The sequence below is a fragment of the Pelobates fuscus genome, chromosome 5 (assembly GCF_036172605.1).
Source record: "Pelobates fuscus isolate aPelFus1 chromosome 5, aPelFus1.pri, whole genome shotgun sequence".
NCBI lineage: Eukaryota > Metazoa > Chordata > Amphibia > Anura > Pelobatidae > Pelobates > Pelobates fuscus.
The window spans coordinates 128,440,206-128,459,904 of record NC_086321.1 but is presented as its reverse complement, the minus strand read 5'-3'; positions in this window follow the sequence as shown (position 1 = coordinate 128,459,904).

Here is a 19,699-nt window from a genome sequence, read left to right as displayed (position 1 = left end):
TGGCGTACCTTCGGTCGCCCCTGAAAGCGTGTCACAACCATGCAAGAGAGCCTTTCCGCGCCAGGCAGAACGGGCGCGGCTATGGAAATGTGCCAGAGCACAGGTAGAGAGCGACTCCGACTCAGAAATCGGGTCAAGTGAGGAGGCTAAGATTGAGTCTGATAGCGACTCCGAAGCGGATACCGCTCATGCAGGTTTTGACCTCCTTCCCTCTGCCCAGGCAGAGATGTCCGGAGGCGAACCAGGGACTAGGCACTCCGCGACCGCGGAGTCCGCCCTTGTGGACCCGTCGGGCGTTCCACTCTTCGACCCGGATGATTTACACCATCCGAGATCGGCAGAGTGGCTCCCGGCTGACCACGTTGCCACATATTTAGAGAAGTGGGTGCGACACCCACTTAGTAAAGCGGCACGCAACAAAATGAGGGCAGAGTGTCCAAGGCCTGTTGTGCCTAACAAAGTTTGCGACACTCCAGAGGTAGACCCCAAGATGACCCAATTCCTTACCAAGCTAGGCTGGAACCCCCGTAAAGGGCTTGAATCCGCCTTGAAATCCTGCCAGGATAAGCACTTGGACATATTTGGCCCTTTGGCTAAACTTTTTGATTTGGCGGAAGACGCCAGAGCGGAAAACCGCATGGTTGACCCTGAAGACCTACGTGGTTGGGTCCAGAGAGCAATCTGTATTGCAGGGAATGTTAACACCTCTTTATCTATTGAGAGACGTAAGGCTATCTTATTTAAGATAGAGCCCAAATTGGCGAACCTCGCCCTAACAGAAGCCGGTAAGGACGCCCAAGGCCTCCTCTTCGGCGATTCCTTTATAAAAGACTTGGGGCGTTTTGTTGGGGCATTTACTGCCCTGGATAAGGCTCAATCCTCTATGAGGCGAGTTTTCCAGGGACGGGTCTCTACCAGGGCCGGCAGATCCAGGAGCCGTCTGTCCGGCCGGAACTATGTCCAATCCCGTGGCACGGGACGAGGCTCTTTTCACCAACGCTCCCACTACCAGGAGGCTAACACCCGCCCCTCCTTCTTCCCATCTCGTGGACGTCCGTGGCGATCTAGAGGCTTCCGAGGACAACCTGGTTCGAGACGACCCTACGGTGAGTTACCTCAAGCCTCATGTTTTTTCTCATGTTTGTGTAGGGGGCAGACTCCGACATTTTTTGCCAGCTTGGTCACAAATTACCTCAGACCCCTGGGTACTGACTACCATTCGAGGGTTTCACATAGAACTGATAGACAACATCGTACACATTCCCCCTCCTCGACCGATCTGCTTTTCACTCCAGGATCGCAGACGGATCGACATGGAGCTTTCCACCCTTCTTACCAAAAGGGCTATAGAAAAAGCTCCTCCCGAACCCACAGGGGTCATAAGCAATATTTTCCTTGTGGAAAAGAAAGGCGGACAATTGAGGCCTGTCATAAATCTACGCCCCCTCAATGCCATAGTCCGATACCGCCATTTCAAGATGGAAGGTATTCACCTATTACGGGACCTTCTCCTTCACGGAGACTGGCTAGCAAAACTAGACCTCAAGGATGCATACTTGACGGTGCCTATTGCCCCGGACTCCCGAGACCTCCTACGCTTCCAATGGCAACGAGAGACTTGGCGGTTTACATGCCTACCCTTCGGCCTCTCCTCGGCACCGTGGTGCTTCACAAAGCTACTACGTCCTGTCATGGCATGGCTACGCAGCCGGGGAGTTCGTCTAATCGTATACCTAGACGACATACTCCTTATGGCCCAAGATCGCTCCACTCTCCTTGCCCACCTACGGCTGGCCATAGACCTCCTCTCCCGCTTGGGCTTCGTTATCAATTGGGAAAAGTCATGCCTAACCCCCGCCACGCAAATGGAATTCCTAGGATTCCTCGTGGACTCAAAGGAGACGACTCTGAGCCTGCCAAGGTCCAAGATTCTCACCATACGCAAGGAGTTACGCAGAGCTCTAATTCGGCCCCAACTCACCCTGCGACAGCTGGCACGGCTCATTGGCCTACTGGCCTCATCTATACAGGCAGTGTTCCCGGGCCCACTCCACTACCGGGCACTGCAGCGCCTGAAGATCGCACATCTGAGAACCGGTGCGTCTTACGCAGACCTAGTGTCCCTGGACACCGAAACGAAAGACGAATTGCGTTGGTGGATTCTCAACCTCTCTGCATGGAACGGCAAGGCGATCTTCGGCCCGCAACCGGAATTCACAATCGATTCCGATGCAAGCCTCCACGGATGGGGGGCCCATTGCGACGGGATATCTACAGGGGGTCGTTGGTCGGCAGCCGAGTCACGGCTACACATCAACGCGCTGGAACTTCTGGCAGGCTCCTTCGCCATCCGCAGCTTCGCGAGGGACAGAGCCCTAACCTGCATCCGTCTACGAATGGACAACGTCTCGGCGGTGAGATATGTCAACCATCTGGGGGGTACACAATCAGCAGTGTTGGCCACCCTGGCGAAGGACTTTTGGGAATCCTGCCTGGAACGGAACCTGATGGTTCACACGGAGTATCTACCTGGTCTGCACAACGTCCAAGCAGACTGGGGGTCACGTTATCTCTCAGACTCCAGCGACTGGAAGTTGGACACGGAGGTGTTCTCCAGTTTATCATCTCTCTGGGGTCCCTTTTCTATCGACCTCTTCGCTTCCCGACTCAACACCCAGCTATCTCGATTCTTCAGCTGGAGGCCAGACCCGATGGCGGAGGCAGTAGACGCCTTCCTGCAAGACTGGAGCAGGGACCTCCTATATGCCTTTCCACCGTTTTCCATGATTCCACGCTCCCTCCTTCAGACCCGCAGACACCGGGCAGAACTAGTCATGGTAACCCCATTCTGGGACACCCAATCTTGGTTCCCCCAGATTCTCGAGATGACGTTGGACTACCCACGGTTGCTACCACCACACCACAATCTGCTGCTAGACCCGACGGGACGGTGTCACCCGCTCCGCTTGGACGGCTCCCTCCCACTCCTGGCATGGCGGATCTCCGGGGACCCTGGGAAATCCAAGGAGTTTCGGACACAACTAGACGCCTGTTGGCGGAAGCATGGGCCCCAGGAACTAGACGAGCCTATGGGTCAGCTTGGCGAGCTTGGACTGGCTGGTGCATGGCTAGGGACGTGGATCCCGTTTCGGCCCCTGTAACCACGGTTCTGCAATTTTTGACGTCCCTCTTCGAGGCGGGGAAGGCTTACAGGACTATCAACCTTTACAGGTCAGCCATCTCGGCAATTCATCAAGGTTTCGATGGATGCCCGGCGGGTCAACATCACTTGGTGTGCCGGCTCCTTCGGGGCTCACGCTTCTCCAGACCACCCAGACCTCGCTACTCCACGTCATGGGATGTGTCCATAGTCCTATCCTTTATCTCGTCGTGGCCCGCTAACTCAGCGCTCTCCCTGAAGCAACTTTCTGCCAAATTGGTCGGCCTGCTCTGTCTCGTATCCTGCAAGAGAGTTTCGGACGTTAGAGCCCTGGACTTCGATGCCAAGTCGTACACCCCGGACGGGGTCACGTTCAACATTAGTCGCCGGACAAAAACCTCTATCAAGTCAGTGTCCTACCCCGCTTTTCCTACCTCTCCAGCGTTATGTCCAGTGGCTTGCCTTCGCGAATACGAAGATCGTACCAGATGTCATCGTTCACAGGTATCCCCACAGCTGTTCCTATCCTTTCGGCCACCTTTCCGTCCGGTCTCTAGCACCACACTGTCACGATGGGTGCGATGGTTATTGGATCAGGCAGGCATCGATACCACGATCTTCGGCGCCCATTCGGTCCGGGGAGCCTCAGCATCCTCGATGATGACTGCAGGGGCTCGTCTGGAAGATATTATGAGGACAGCCGACTGGTCTAGGGAATCTACCTTCCGTGAATTTTACTTTTACGGCCGTAGTTAATCAGCTTTAAACTTGCAATAGGAGCCTCCGTGTCTTGTTATAAAATTGCATGATTTTGCTATTACATGACGAAAAGTCATGATTTTATTTTTGTCAATCTTTGTTTTTATTGAGGCATAGATTAAGACAATACAGAATGCAAAGCAGGGTTTGAAAGCATATAAACGTACGGTATAGAAGTCATAGTTAGTGCGTAAACTCCCACTTGAGTCAGCCTCTTTTTATATTTTAAGGTAACGGTACAGGTTAACTACTAGCCAACAATGCTGCGTTCGACTAATTGTAAGGGATGTATAGGCTATTCAGGCATCATACTGTTTTGAAACTATGTGTTATATTACAGGCTTTAAACATACATTTCTAGTAGCGCAAACACATATAAGGCTAGAGAGTTAGGTAAGCATTTATGATTAGTCTAGTGCGTCGTTCAGGGTAATCGTTATAGGCTAATACTAGCTTTCCTGCAACAGTTAGAAACGCGGGTTCAATTTAGGTTTTGCTCAGGAAGGACATGGTTAATTACAAGCTGGAGTCCAAGTGTATGGGGGATAGCCCCCTTTAAATGCTAGGGTCAGACTAGGGACACTCAGGATCGGCTAGACAACTGCCATTATGAGGGCTGCCAAGGGCTTAGAGAGCAGACCGGGCAACAGCATGACAAAAGAAAAGGGCACAGCCAAAGTGTGGAGGGGGTCGTAAAGTGTGGGTCCATGGGTAAAGTGACAGGGTCACTAAGAGTCTATGTCCGCCCGGGTACTGGGCAGTACTCAGCTGTGGTGGAACTTTTTCTCTCTCGCCGGCAGTTCGTGTAGGATGATAGGTCTCGCGTGCCGGCCTAGTGTTCAGGTCTCTGCTTCATCCTATGCCCGTGATAGGAAGCGTGGCGGTCGGAGCGTGGGTGACCTGGAGTATGCAGGGTAGTCGCAAGAGAGGAGGGACCTCTCTCCAGCCCCAAGCTTCTTGGTGGGTCGGCTTCGGCGTGCCACAGGCTCGGGAACGCAATTGGGCCGGGCCTTTCCTTGATCGGGCGCTGCGGATAGCCCCGGTGTTTCGCCGCCGCCAGCGGCGGGCGGGCTTCCGGCGAGGTGGCTGAAGCTTTAGAGGGTGCCCCCTAGTGACCTGCGGCTCGGGTGGGCCAATAGCGGTTGTTGCGGGCGTATGGGTACAGGCTTTACCCGGGGTCGGTCCGCTCCGTCTCCTCTTCACCATCCCCACTGTCTGCACTCCATGGACAAGGGAGGCCTTGGCAAGGTGTTTTTCCAGCCGGTCCCAGAACCTCTGAAAGATCAGGTCCAGGCTGGTAAGTTGGGGTTGTGTAGGTGGAGGCCTTGGTGTTTCGTCCGCCTGGTTGTTGGGCTCAGTACTGACAGGGCCCCAGCCCGGGAGGGCAGTAGTAGGCCTTGTGGCTGTGTGTGTCAGATTGGTGGGGACCGGGATAACCCCCGCCGGTCCATAGGGGGGGGAACGGTGGCTCAAGCCTTGTCTCCTATCGCGGTGGGATGGCGGGAGAGCGGCCGTCTCCCCCGCCTCCGCCACGTGTGTAGGCCTCAATGGCTGTGCGAGCGGGAACAGTGCGGTGGGCCTCGAGAGTGGTGTCATTGTGCAGATCTCGGTGCCCCAAGTCATTTGGGGGTCAAGAGAAATCGGGTCACAGGTTCTGCTCCGCTGGAACCGATTTTTGGTGCAGTAGCGTGCAGGAGCAACAGAGACCTGCGACCGTCCCGCTCTGCAGTCAGGCCCCGCCCCCCAAGTCATGATTTTATTAAAGACACGGAGGCGAGTATTGTCCCACCCGCGTTTATTATTCATGTCTCCCCACCCCTTATTTCGTAGATTGCAACGAGTCACATGGAAGATTTGGTTACGGTAAGTGGGGCCATGTCTCAAGGATAAGCTTATGTTTTGATAGGCTTACTAATCACACTAAGATGTGGGTTTGTATTTATTTGGAATTTTCTCCTCAGTTGGTACCTGACAATAGTTACAATTATCGATCTTAACCTCTCGGCTCCTGTCTCTTTATGTTTTCACAGCCTAATCCAACAAGATGGCATGCTGTTCTCCAAGTTGAATGGACTCTTCCCGCTGCAAATCTCTGGTCCTACTGCTCATCTAGTCGTGCTTCCCTGTTATGAGAATCTCTTATTTGGACTACTGGACTATGTTTTTCGTTCTTGTTCGGACATTGTTACTAAGTCGCATCTTCAGAAAGAGGGTTATGGAAGGGAAGTGCTGCCTAATATACCGGGACCTGAGCGGGGAGGGGCCTATGTTAATGTATGTTCTTCATTTTTTCAATATATTTGTATTCTTTGCTGCTATTGGTGGACAGTAAAGAAAGGGTTATGCAATACTCGCCTCCGTGTCTTTAATAAAATCATGACTTTTCGTCATGTAATAGCAAAATCATGCAACTTGTGCTGGTAAAAGTGTTAGTAAATCTTTTGATGTATAAAACATTTAAACAAAAATGTATCAAACTATTTTTGTCATACTGGTCTTTGCCAACAGTATTGTATGTTTGCCAAGAGATTGATCAGTGAACAGTAGAAGAAACTTTCCTCTGCTCTTCTTCAAAGCAACTACAGTGAATGTGCAGACTTATAGGGCTCATATCTGCCACCCAGGTATGGTTGCCATAATGTTCTTCCACACAGCTGGGATGTAGGTATAGGCTTCATGTAGTGTACATCGCCCTTATCCAGTCCCCAGCTGTACCTCACCCCTGTACCTCAGCCTCTCAGTTTCGTCTCTTCTACATTCCTCCAGCTGCATCTTTCTCTCCTTTATCCCAGCCCCTCATTTGTGTCTTTTACCCTGAATAGCCCCCCAGTTGTGGTTCTTACCTTTATCCCGGCCACAGTTGTGTTACTCTCCCGTCCTGCCTATGTTTGTTCCTCCTCAATGCACTTGTGCTATCCTACTGGTGCTTGCCGTAAATGGATAATGTGTGATAACAGCTGGCCAGGGTGCTACTGGATATTTTATGCTCTCTGACTCTCAGTTTGCGCATCCATGTGGAGGAGGCAGGTAACACATTTCTTACTGGAACCAAACACGGTCTAAATACCACCCATGCCAGGTATGTCTACAAAAGAAAAAGAAGGTCTGATTAAAAACAGAGTAGGCAAACAGAATATATTTTATGAGTCAGCTTGGATCAGCTGATGACTGATCTCTTTACTGTAAGTAAGCCAAACATGTCCCTCTGCTATGGGTCACTGAGTGTGTAAGTAAGTGTGTATGGGTCACTGTGTGTTAGTGTGTATTGGTCTTTGTATCTGTCAGGGTAGGAAGGGGTGCTGCCTTGAGACAGCAATATCCCTTTAAGTGCAGGAACCCACTATGTAGAGAAAAATGACAAACACAAGGACTTAGAGAGTACAAATAAATATATTATGAAATAAACAAAATTACACTAGATAACTAAACAATTTACAGTAATACAATGCAAATACAAAATATACAGTAGACCAGTGGCGTGCACACGATCCGTGGGCCCCCCTCCCGGCGTTTACTCTGCGCAGGCCAGGGCCACAGCACAAGGCGGCGGGCACCTGGTCGTAGGGGTCACAGCCGTGGTATGTACGCCAGTGCATGCAGATACACATATACTTAAAAGGACCACTATAGGCACTCAGATCACTTCAGCGCAATGAAGTGGTCTGGGTGCCAGGTCCCTCTAGTTTTAACCCTGCAGCTGAAAACATAGCAGTTTCAGAGAAACTGCTATGTTTCACTGAGGGTTAATCCAGCTAGTTCCAGAAAAATCACAGTGAGAAGACGCTGGACGTCCATAGGAAAGCATTAAGTAATGCTTTTCTATGGGCGGTTTGAATGCGCAGGGCTCTTGCCACGCATGCGGAGCCAAGAGGCGGATCGGGGTGGAGAGATCCCCCAGCGGCAAGGGAGCCCAGCGCTGGAGAAAGGCAAGTGCTGAAGGGGTTTTAACCATACACACACTCTCACGAACAGACGCATACACACTAGCTAACAGACACACACACACACACACTTACAAAACACAATCTCACACAGACACACACACACAGGCACTCACTAGCAGACACACTCACTAACAGACACACACATTTTTTTTTTTTTAAATTTAATCCCCCAGCCTACCTACCTTTGGGAGTGACGTAATATTTCGGCTCCACTGCGGTGCCTGCAAGGGAGCTAGGCAGAGAGCGCTCCCTCGCGCGCCCGCTGACCGCGCTGCCAGCCTCGGGGGTTCCTGAGGTGCCCAGCTCCTGGGCCCCCCAGGAGAATAGGCTGGCAAACTGGCGTACATACCGGGTCTCAGGGGGACCATGGTATGTACACCAGTGCAGTAGACCTAGGTTTAGCATGGGAGGTGCAGGCAGAGTATCAGGTACAGTCTTGTAGGTTAAATGAAATACACTGGGCATGACCAGGCAGGCACCATGAGAGACAAACAGGACTCCAGAGCCGCAGCATATACATTTAGGTAGTGCCAAAAAGGATGTAAGGCCAAAATCACAGGATACCAGGCCATAGGGTGTAAGGCCAGAGTCACTGGAACAAAGTCACAAAATACAAGACCAGAGGATGCCGGGTCAGAGTCACAGGATGCAAAGCCATAGGACGCAGGTCAGAGTCACAGGATACAAGACCAGAGGACATAGGAACAAGGAAACAAGATGCAGAGACTAAACTGCACGGGAACAGAGAAAAAGGATGCAGAGACTAAACTGCCTCAGGAACAGTGAAACAGGATGCAGAGACTAAACTGCCTCAGGAACAGTGAAACAATGATCTGACCCTGAGGGAAGGGTGAGGCCAGACTATAAAGGTGCGTAACAAGAGCCAGCTGAAGTGTTTAATGGTCCAAGAAGTAAGGAATAGCACCTAACAGGGAGAGTGGTGATCCATGGTACTACACAAAGGAATATAATAAGGAGTGAACCGGGAACCGTCATAGTATCTCATTAAGTGTGTAGGGGTCCCTGTGTGTATCAGTGTATGTGGGGGTCACTGTGTGTCAGTGATTGTGTTAGCAAGTGTGTAGTATGTCACTTTGTGGCATTGAGTGTGTATGGGTCACTGTGCATTTCAGTGAGTGTGCATGGTATGGGTCATTGTATGCCTCAGGGAGTGTGCGTGACATCATCACCGTTATGATGTTGGCATGCACACATTGTGGCGGGACCGCAACCTGCAAGTGAATTGCTGTTTGACATGTTTTTCACCTATATTGTGTGTATTCCTATGTTTTACCTACTCTCCATTTGCGAGTCCCCATACGAACAAATTCTGTTCGCTTCCTGAACGGGGACCACCTCGATACCCCATTTAGAATGTTTGTTTGGAACGTTCACGCCTCGTTAGAATGTTCGCGCCTAGTCAACGAGGTGTGAAAACCACAAATCTCAAGGTAAGCCTCGGCGCGTGCCAACCTTGGGTGGCGGCCTGTTCGTTAGACGAACGCCATCCATTGGGAGCATTCGAGGATTGCTCCCACCACGTTCAGCTCCCAAACGAGGACCTCCACAGTGCCCCTTGGAATGTTAACACCACTCAATTTGAATGTTGACAACTTGCAACATAAGTGTGAAACCGCAAATGAAGTGATTAAGGAGTGCTTCCCTGCCGTTCGTCCAGATGGATGGCGGCCATGGGGAGCATTTGTGTCCCGAACGAAGATGCTTCCCATGCCTGGTTTGACCCAGGGATCCCACAAATGGAGGCAGTTACCATTCGGCGGGATTCCTGAGATTGGTGGGGACACTCTCTTGGGGACAATGGGGGTTTGGCAGGCTTTCTGGGCCTGGGAGCCCAGGAGGCGGGAATCTTTCCCGCAGTGGGACTCCCAGGTACAGAGGTTCCTCGGAAGAATACCCCCTGGCACGGGAAGTGAGAATCCCTATATTGGGTGGCGGGAACTGGGGACAAAGAGACTGGAGTTCCTGTCCCACGCACTGACCCCTGGGAGGGGGAGGACCCGGGTAGGGGACACTGAGTGGCAGGAACAAGGGACAAAAAGACTGGGGTTCCGGTTCTGTTGTGCGACTCCCGGGAGGGGACATTGTCGCTGTGTGTGATCCACCCATTTCATGGGGAAAGTATAAAGCCAAGTGTTGCCAATAAAGTTGTTGTCGTACCCCTGGAACTGTGTGTCGTCCAGTTACTGGGGAAAATGGGGCTCTTTCTTCCGTACTAGCGGGGGTAATCAGCCGGATTACCAGGGCCCGCTACAAACGTCACGTCCAGACTGCTGGGGAAAGTGGAAGAGCCATGAGAGAAGTCCCAGGTTTTCTTCAGACCTCCAGTTGGTCAAATTAGAAACATGGACCACCAATGGGTATCTCTGATAAACCACTGGCCTTTAACAGTGCGACCATTGTTATATGAAATCCGTTTCCCAAAGCGATCGGCAAACAATGTGACGAACTGCCTGGCACCCCAACTGGGTGCCTCCGTCAATTGATGCTCCTAGTGCTCACCGTGTAATTCCAGCACTCCACCAGACATAATCAGCACCGTAGTCCCCACTTCCAGCATTACAGCTTGGTTGGGGTCTCGCTGTCCTCCACCCACCCTGGACCCAAGACCAGGATCTAGCTTCCAGTGGGAAGACCTCTCCTCCAAGAGAGTGTAGAAATATGCTCTTAAAAGAGCAAGTGATTATAATCCCAGTATAGTGATATAGCAATTCCCAGGTTAGATAAAGCCGTTTCCCCCACACATGAGATGAGAATCTATGAGCCACAACTGGCCTTATATGCATGTCCCAATGCAAGTGGCACTCCCCCCTGGACCTGTGAGTAAACCACAGTATAAACAATTACACAACCACATTGGCTCTTAGATCCAGGACACTCCCATACATAATCAGATAATCCTTCCTCTGTACCTGGGAGATAACTGAGTCATGGACTGTACTAACTAAATTATCTCCAGGCAGAAAAACACACATTTTTATAAAAAAAAAAAAATACCTTAAAACAAACAAAACCCCCACACAAGTTACATCCCCTGATAGCACTGATATGGGTGACCAACATATCCAAAAATCACCCAGATCAGTTCACAGGTTCAGGAATTTCCTGGAAGTCTTATTTTTTACCGACCGCACGCATGGTCCCATGCCTAAAACAGTTCCAGAGAATCAGGGCTTGCGGTCGGTCTAGTTCGGTAGTTTGGAAAACAAACAAACTACCGAAAATAGTCAATGTTCTTACCCTGGAGCTTGTTCCCCTCATCCAGACCAACGATTTCACCAAACAGTGCCCTTCTAAATTATATAGAACCGCAGGCGATGATAGAAGTTAAGGGGTGTTCGGGAGTTTCTGTGTCCGATTTTAGTTCAATGAGATTCATGCCCAAACACCGCTGCATGCGTTCATGCAAACAAGATGGGCAGCCACCTTGTGGTTGTCCATAGGAATTGCGGCCACCCAGACAAACAATTAGAACACTGCAGTGAGAACCGTTCCAGGTTGTAATAGGTGTTAACAAGCTCCCGAGCGGTCCCTGGTTCGTGCGGTTGTTCAGTAGTCGAACGGGACAATGTCAGAATAGGAGGGGAATGCAATCTACCGAACAGAATAGCAAAAAGGCACAAACAAGGTCTTTTATGAGCCTTTTTGCAAGGCCCATAGTCCTGAGACAGGAGGCTGGCAAACAGGCCCCTCCAAGAACTAGTGGCAAGGTTAGTTTCGCCACAATTAGTACTCCGCTCCACCTTTCAAGTAAAAGGCGCCTGTTAGATCTGTAGTGCTAGGAGGAAGTGAGTTCAGGGTACATCCTCACAACTAACAGAGTGCTACACGGGGAGGGAGAGGAGAAGGTAAAGAGAGGGAGCCTGGACAAGGATCACATCAGCCTCATCCAGCAGCCAGATCAGGATCCCAGGGAAGCCAACCTCCCACAAACAAAAGTTATAAAAGCAGGGGGTAATTAAAATATGTAAATTATGACTTGTGTGTGTTTTTGTTAGTGTGTATATCAGTGTGTATGTGTATTTGTGTCAGAATGTGTGTATATCAGTGTATATGTGTATCTGTGTCAGGATGTATGTGTATCTGTGTTAGAATGCGCATGTATCTATGTCAGAATGTGTGTATCTGTGTGTGTAACAGTGTGTGTATCAGTATGTGTGTGTGACAGTGCATTTGTGTGTCATGATGTGTATCTGTATCTAGATTATTTGTGTGCAGCAGTGTATGTGTATATGTCCATACATCCCAGAATTCATACGCAAATGCTATACAGAAACATACTTTAGAAATCAAACACCAACACTACACCTAAATGTACACATGCATTCATATGCCAACACTATGTGCAAACATTTCCCTGTATTCAAATGCAAACACAGCACACTAACACCCCACTGCATTTAAACACCAACACTACACACAAACACGCCCCCACTTTCAAAAACCAACACTACACACAAATGCACACCTACATTTGAATGCCAACATTACATACAAACACATCACTGCATTCAAATGGCAGCAGTAAATACAAATATACTCTTGCATTTACACACACATATACTCCATACAAAAAACATGATTACATTCAAACACAGAAACACTGCTCACAAATACAATCTTGCGAGAATGGTATATATGGTATATTCCCAGCTGGCCAAACACAGTGTGTATTTCACGACAGTTGATGACCTACCTTTTGACCCTTGCTTCAGTGTCCTCTCTACTATGTTAGTTCCGCCACTGCCTGAAGCATACCTTCCACCGTTTCAAATGGTATGGGTGTGAGTGGTAATGTGGCCATGGGAACGGCTGTTCTGAGAAATATAAGGCGACTTACTAATAACAATTTTTGCAACTAAAATGTAATGTAGAACAATGTAACGTAACTGGAGACAGGTTTGTGACGTCAAAATCTCGTTACAATTTCATAGTAACTGCTACTGTGTCCATTTAGGCCTGGTGTCTTTCGCCCTTTAATTGAGGAGATTGCAGACTTTATCTCGTCCGAGGAAAATTCTGCTTCCATGGAGTCTAACAAATTTGTAGGAATCGGAGGTTGGTTCAAAGAGCTAAAGACGTCCACCGATTTTGCATCCGAGTCTGGTTCCTCCCTCTGTTGGTTCTAAGTATGATTATATACATAAGAGTAATAGTCCCTGAAGGTTTTATATACAGTGGGACCTCGGTTTACGAATGTAATGCGTTCTCCGGGACGTTTCTTATTGCGAAAAATTTGTAAACCGAAACGCGCTTTCCCATAGGAATGCATTGAAAACCAATTAATCCGTTCCGAAGGTCAAAATAAAGTCAAAATGAGCTGGCATGGAAACCAACCCACAATGCAGAACACACAATAAAAGGCATGCAAACGACGAAACTCAGGTCTCTACCTTTCCACAGCTTGAGAATGCACCAAAAAGTCCCAAAACAACTGCAAACAATTTCCAGAATGGCTCCAAAACTTGATGCAAAAGCCGCTCCAACAACTCCATACTCGATGCCACTTGCTACCCACAGGCTCCAGCATGCAGGGGGCGGTGCTATAAACCTCCCAGGTGCAATGCATCCTGGGGAAACTTGCTTTGTATTGCGAAAAAAATTGTAGATTGAGGCATTATTTTCAATGGATTTTCATTTGTAAACCAAAAATTATGTCAACCGAGGCGTTTGTAAACCGAGGTCCCACTGTATATAGTGAGCCCGAATAGGACCTGATGGCTGCATTCGGTATAGACCGTAGCCCTGGACGAAGCATCTGAAAACTGGGTTATCAATACTGTTCGCCCTCTCATAGAAATATCTCGACAATATTATCTGCCAGGCCACGTCGTCCAAAAGAAATCTCTTCTGTGAATGGAGAAATCTAAGTTCAGGCAACCTTCAATCTGTCAATTTAATGCTGCGGGTGTTTTAGTTGTGTAAATAGGGTCTTTGCTTTTCAAAAATAGGTTGTTTTTTAGTTTTTTTTTTAGGCATTTGTAAAGTTGACTCTGCAGTAATCACTTTTATTATATCTTAAGACAATTGTTAGTTCACCAGTACCCTTGTTTCTACTATTTCTTGAGGAATTATGCATTTCTTGAATCATCTCATATTAGTTGGCACTCCAAAAAGATCTCTTACTAGCGAAGAGTGAAAAAGTGAGTACTATTTATCTTCCACAAAAGCAGGTAAACAGCTGCATAAGAGATAACTGGAGGGAGTCCAGTTTTTAAGCTATCTCTGTAGGGTTTCTAACATTGTGTTGTTTTATAGACCTTGGATTCAGCAAATGATTGTATCAGGAAATGATACCAACAGAGCTGAGTCAGTGCCATTAATAACAAGTGTTTGGAAACATAAGGAAGGAATGCATTTATTCTCATCTCATTATTTTCATTTACAGCTTTAAATACTTAACCCAATTTTTACTAACGATTAGTAAATAATGCTGTGAAACTCTAAGCACGCTTCATATCACAGGAAGCAAAAATCTCCAACTCCGCTCTAGTCTCATCCTAGCTATTTTATCCTTAAATTTGTAATTCAATCTTCAGTTCACTCCGTTTCTGTGTTCAGTGTATTATACATCCCCCTCTCGGGAAAAATGCAATTTTATTTCAAAACAATCCCTTGAGGCATCATTTTCTTAATGAACTTCAGATCTTGCACATTAGGGGGAAAAAAGTGTTGTCAAAACAGGAAATACATTTCTGTAGATAAAAGTCCGGGACAGGACTTATTTATTGTGTTTTAAACGCACTGTCTCTAACCTTCCCAAATCAGTACCATATGATGACTAGGTTAGCTTTCTATTGCCTGCATATGCAAAACACATTAGCGTGGTACGTGTTAATTGCTTAAAATGTTTTGCTTTCAGTTGACACCTATTCTCACATGTTGTGTGCATTCTGTTTAACAGAAAAACACGGATTCGTGCATGTTCCAATAATCAGCATATTTATTCCTTTACTATAAATAAGAACACCTTCTGCATACTGCCTCCCAACGTTTCATCCAATGGGATTTGCCGTGTAAATAACACCCCTGTTTATTCCTATGGTTACGAAGCAGATGTGCATGCACCCTGCTCTCTGCATTGCACACACACAAGGTATTTGGGATTCTACTTTTTTCATTTTTTTTGTAAAAGGATTTAACGATACGAGAAACATGACACTGATGATGTGAAAATGCACAAACAGCTTCAAATTGCATTACAAATGTTTGTTCAACTAAATATCCATAACGAATAATGTCATAGGGACTTGAATATTAACCCTACATCTGCAGTGGACTGGTGCTTTCTAAGCAGAGGACTTCTATATTAACCATTTAAACTTCACAAGTAATTACACTATATATTGTGCATTGTTACCACCAGGTTACCGAAACTATGTTCCTTATGCTGGAGGAATTGTGCTTAAATCAGTGACATGAAAGACATTTGGTGGTTTAGCCTGATAATTTCCTCTATGGACTAAAATATTTGCATTAATTCAGTGAATATGTGGAGTGGGTCTGCTATTCATAACTCGACCCACCAACCTCTACATGTACCCTGATGATATCCCAAGGGAATTCGTCACTCTTGTCAACCACACACTCCTAGGTGTCAAACGAACCATAGCCAGACACTGGAGAGAAAATAATCTGCCTGTCTTTCTTGAAATAATTGCTAATATAAATGGTAATAATGATCCATCCTCTGTGTAACACTAAACATCTGTTTGGAAAAATCTGGTAGCCATGGATATCAAGAATGAACAAATTCAGTGCTTATCCCAACAATCGCTATTCCCTAATCCTTCTGTTTAGCAATTTCTGTGATTTACATAATTTATAATTCATTGATCTGTGCAGGACTGCTTTGCATCATGTTATTGTATTTTTCGAGCCTTCTCCATGTTATTTGCATTTCTAATGACCACTGTTTGTGATACTGCTCCTTTTTTGTTTCATTATTTGTATGTTTAGAAACCAAAATTTAAAAAAAAACTATATACTAAAAATGTAGAGTATTATTAGAGTGAGTTTGAAATAGGGAATGCATTTTCATAAATATATTAATGTAATTCTGTCATTATGGCATACATCATTACAGTTCTGGATATGAGGGCAAAGAAGCAACAGCGTTTATCCCCCCCACCGTCCATTCAAAATAATATTTACATTTTATTATAACAACATCCATACCAACAGCCACCAGATTGCTTTCCAATATTGTGGTCTCTCATTACAGAACTCAAATTATTGGATGTTGTCTATCTTCCAAAATGTATATGATATAGTGATCCTTGTAAGAAAATAGTCTAGAATACACTATCCCTTCAAAGAGATGGTTATAAACACAAGTATGGAAAATTCTCCCCACAGATATTTGCCATGCAGATTTGGGTGCACACCTGGTGTTCAACTATGTCTGGGAAAATGGTCTCACCATGCAGATTATGCTCCTTTGAGAATCTTTGAGCTAGGGAATTTTTGAAGCCTGTTCATTTCCTCCAACCCCTCTTAATACATATCAGTGTGTGTGCAAATTTGGTAGCATAATACTGCATTAGTTTATTACCTCAACTAACAAGGAGGTACAAGAAGCAGGAAAATCATGTTACTTTGGCCTTTGATAGGGGGAAGAGCTGGTCTAAAGCACATCTGGAATACCTTACTAAGTTTTTCCTTCTGGGATCATATAATATTCTAATGGTGTTTTGGAGCTGGGTTACATAGACCTAGGAAATTTGTGGCTGAGAAGTTTGTTTTTTCTTAGTACAGGTATCAGGCTCTTAATTGCCATGGATGGGCCATTCATTCACAATTTTATGCTTCTGTTATGACCTTCAGTCAAGGCACTTTTTCCCACATGGGATTTGGACATTTGGCCTGTCTGGCTCTCCATTTGACCGTTTGGCGTTACATTAGTTTACAGTGTTTCAGATTTTCTTCATCTGTGACCATACCTAGCGGGCAGGAGAATTTCATTCTTTAATGGTGCCAGCATTCCATTCTAAAGTTGTGTTTTCTATTCACATAAATTAAGAAGTGGTCCTTTCAATAATTTTCCATCTCCATTTTCTAGCTAAGACAGACATCGGCATTCACTAGTATGCTGCCTTTTCATTTCCCTCCACGTGGTAGTTTATCTTGCCCTTGGATCACATGAAGGGTTCAGCTATTTTCTTGTCTGCTGTAGGAATATGGATTGTGGCAGCCATTTCTAATATGTATCAAGTTTGGCAGGTTCTCATTCCTCACGTTCTCCAAGCTTACTCCACATGGTCCCTTTCCTCCTGTTGGGCAGCTGCAGCTAATATTTCACTAGAACAGAACTATTGGTCTGCTACTTGGTTGTTCAAGAATACTTTCTCAAGAACTATAAGCTGGATATCTCTGCTTCTTCAAGCATTATCTTTGGCAGAGTTTTTCTCAAAGCTGCGCCTTGCTATTTCTTTTTTTATGCAGTAATCCTGTGTTAGAAACATAGAAACATATCAAGGCATAGAAGCCACAGGCCTACAACGCTACACGCACTTGTATATAGACAACCGACTAGTACCCTACCAACACTTGCAAACCCTTGCCCCGCTACAAACGCATGACTTCTTCCGATATGTTCAACTAAGAGATTTTGCATAAACTACAGAGGTTAGAACAGCAAATGCCAAACCGACTACGTTCTTTGAACGAATCTGCTTACAAGAACAAATGCCAACAACATTAATCTCACTACTATACAACCACATATGCTTAGAATCAGGAACATGGGGCACACATACATACACAGATAAATGGGAGGCAGATCTAGGCGAAACACTAGAGGGGACAGATTGGCAAGACATTTGGGAGGCGAATGCGAAAGTATCCATATGCACGGCCCTACAGGAACAAGCATACAAAATAATGCTACGGTGGTACACAACCCCAGTTAAACAATGTCACATGCAACTAAGCCCCACAGACACCTGCTGGAGGCTATGTGGAGAAAAGGGTACATATATCCACATATGGTGGCACTGCACCAGAGTTAAAGAGTATTGGGGAACTATAGCAGATCTGACCACCAAAATCCTACAATGACGAATAACACCAGACCATTGGGCGTGCCTACTGTCATGACCAACAGAGGGACTAGACAAACATGACCAAAGACTACTGAATATGCTTAACTTAGCGGCTCGAAGAGCATTGGCACAATACTGGATTAAGCCCGAAGTACCCCCAATCTCCCTAGTAATCTCCAAAATCAGGGACAATTACTTAATGGACAAGTTAACAGCACAGGTCCGCAACACCAGCACCACATTCCAAAAGACATGGGCCCTCTGGGAACAATACGACGTATAGAATCAAAGCGTCATAGCGCTCACTCACAGACAAATTTTCACTTGTGCAATACAGGGTAATACAGCTAGCTTTACCCACAGTTTTCTTTTATTCTGTTCTTTTACTGTATATATTTACCTGTTTATTGAAAGTATAAGAAAAACCACAAAACGATCCATAACAATGGCTTCTGCGCAAGCCACTTGAATTGTATCACCGATATATATTGAACGCATTGCTAACCTATCCTTCCTTTCTGTAACACCACTTGAGCAATAGCTGATGATTAGGCTTCTGCGTAAGCCAAATATAATGTCGTGCTGAATGCCTGTTGATACATAAATAAAGAATTGAAAAAAAAAAGAAACATAGAAACATAGAATGTGACGGCAGATAAGAACCATTCGGCCCATCTAGTCTGCCCAATTTTCTAAATACTTTCATTAGTCCCTGGCCTTATCTTATAGTTAGGATAGCCTTATGCCTATCCCACGCATGCTTAAACTTATTTACTGCGTTAACCTCTACCACTTCAGCTGGAAGGCTATTCCATGCATCCACTACCCTCTCAGTAAAGTAATACTTCCTGATATTCAGCACAATATGTGTTACTCTGCTTCCTCCCATTCTTCTGAATACACTTTGTATTACCCATTGTAGTGCTGCCATGGTTATGGTCAGGAAAATGGAAAAATACATTAAAATGAATTACCGATATTTTTTCTTGTCTCCCTTTCTATTTCTATATGTTGTGTGCTGAGAACTTAGAATGGGGAGTATTGGAAAGAGAGGGCTCTTTTGCTTTGTTTGATGTTTTTAGTGTTTCAAATGGGATTTTGTGAGGAGATGCCCATTATAATGCAATTTGTAGGGTCCGACAAATAAAATATTGGTTAGTATGAATCCATTTTTTAGTTTCTCTTAGGTTATGAGCCTTGATGAATATTGAAGGAAAGCTATATGTACCAATTCTTTGTATATCTGACTCTTTTAAACAATTTGCCATAATTGTTGTAATGCATTTTATAGATAATGTGCTAAAATATTAAAAATATGGAATGCATTTAAAAAAAATATTTATATTTACATATTATGTTCCTGCATCTATTTCTACTTTTCCATCAAATTGGTCACTTAGAGGACACCTAGGAACTTGGACGTAAAAAAATCTCTACTTTTATTAAATTTGTAATGCAAGCATGAATCATGGTTTGAACAACCACTTGTCATATTATAAGCTCAGTTTAATAGATGGAGTTGCCGTTTTAATTTACATTCTGACACAAACAGAACTGCAACATAAAAATATCAGAGCAAAACCACCCCACAGAAAACCAGAGAAACCACAATACGGTAAGCCATTTAGCAGATTACACCATGGCTTCTTGCATGTAAAATGAACAATGTTTTTGTCATCAGTTCAACAGTTACAGTGACCAGGAGCAATTCTCCTTCAACAGATCTCCTCCTGGGTGTGCTCATTAGCAGCAAAAGTAGCCCATTTAGTGCCACG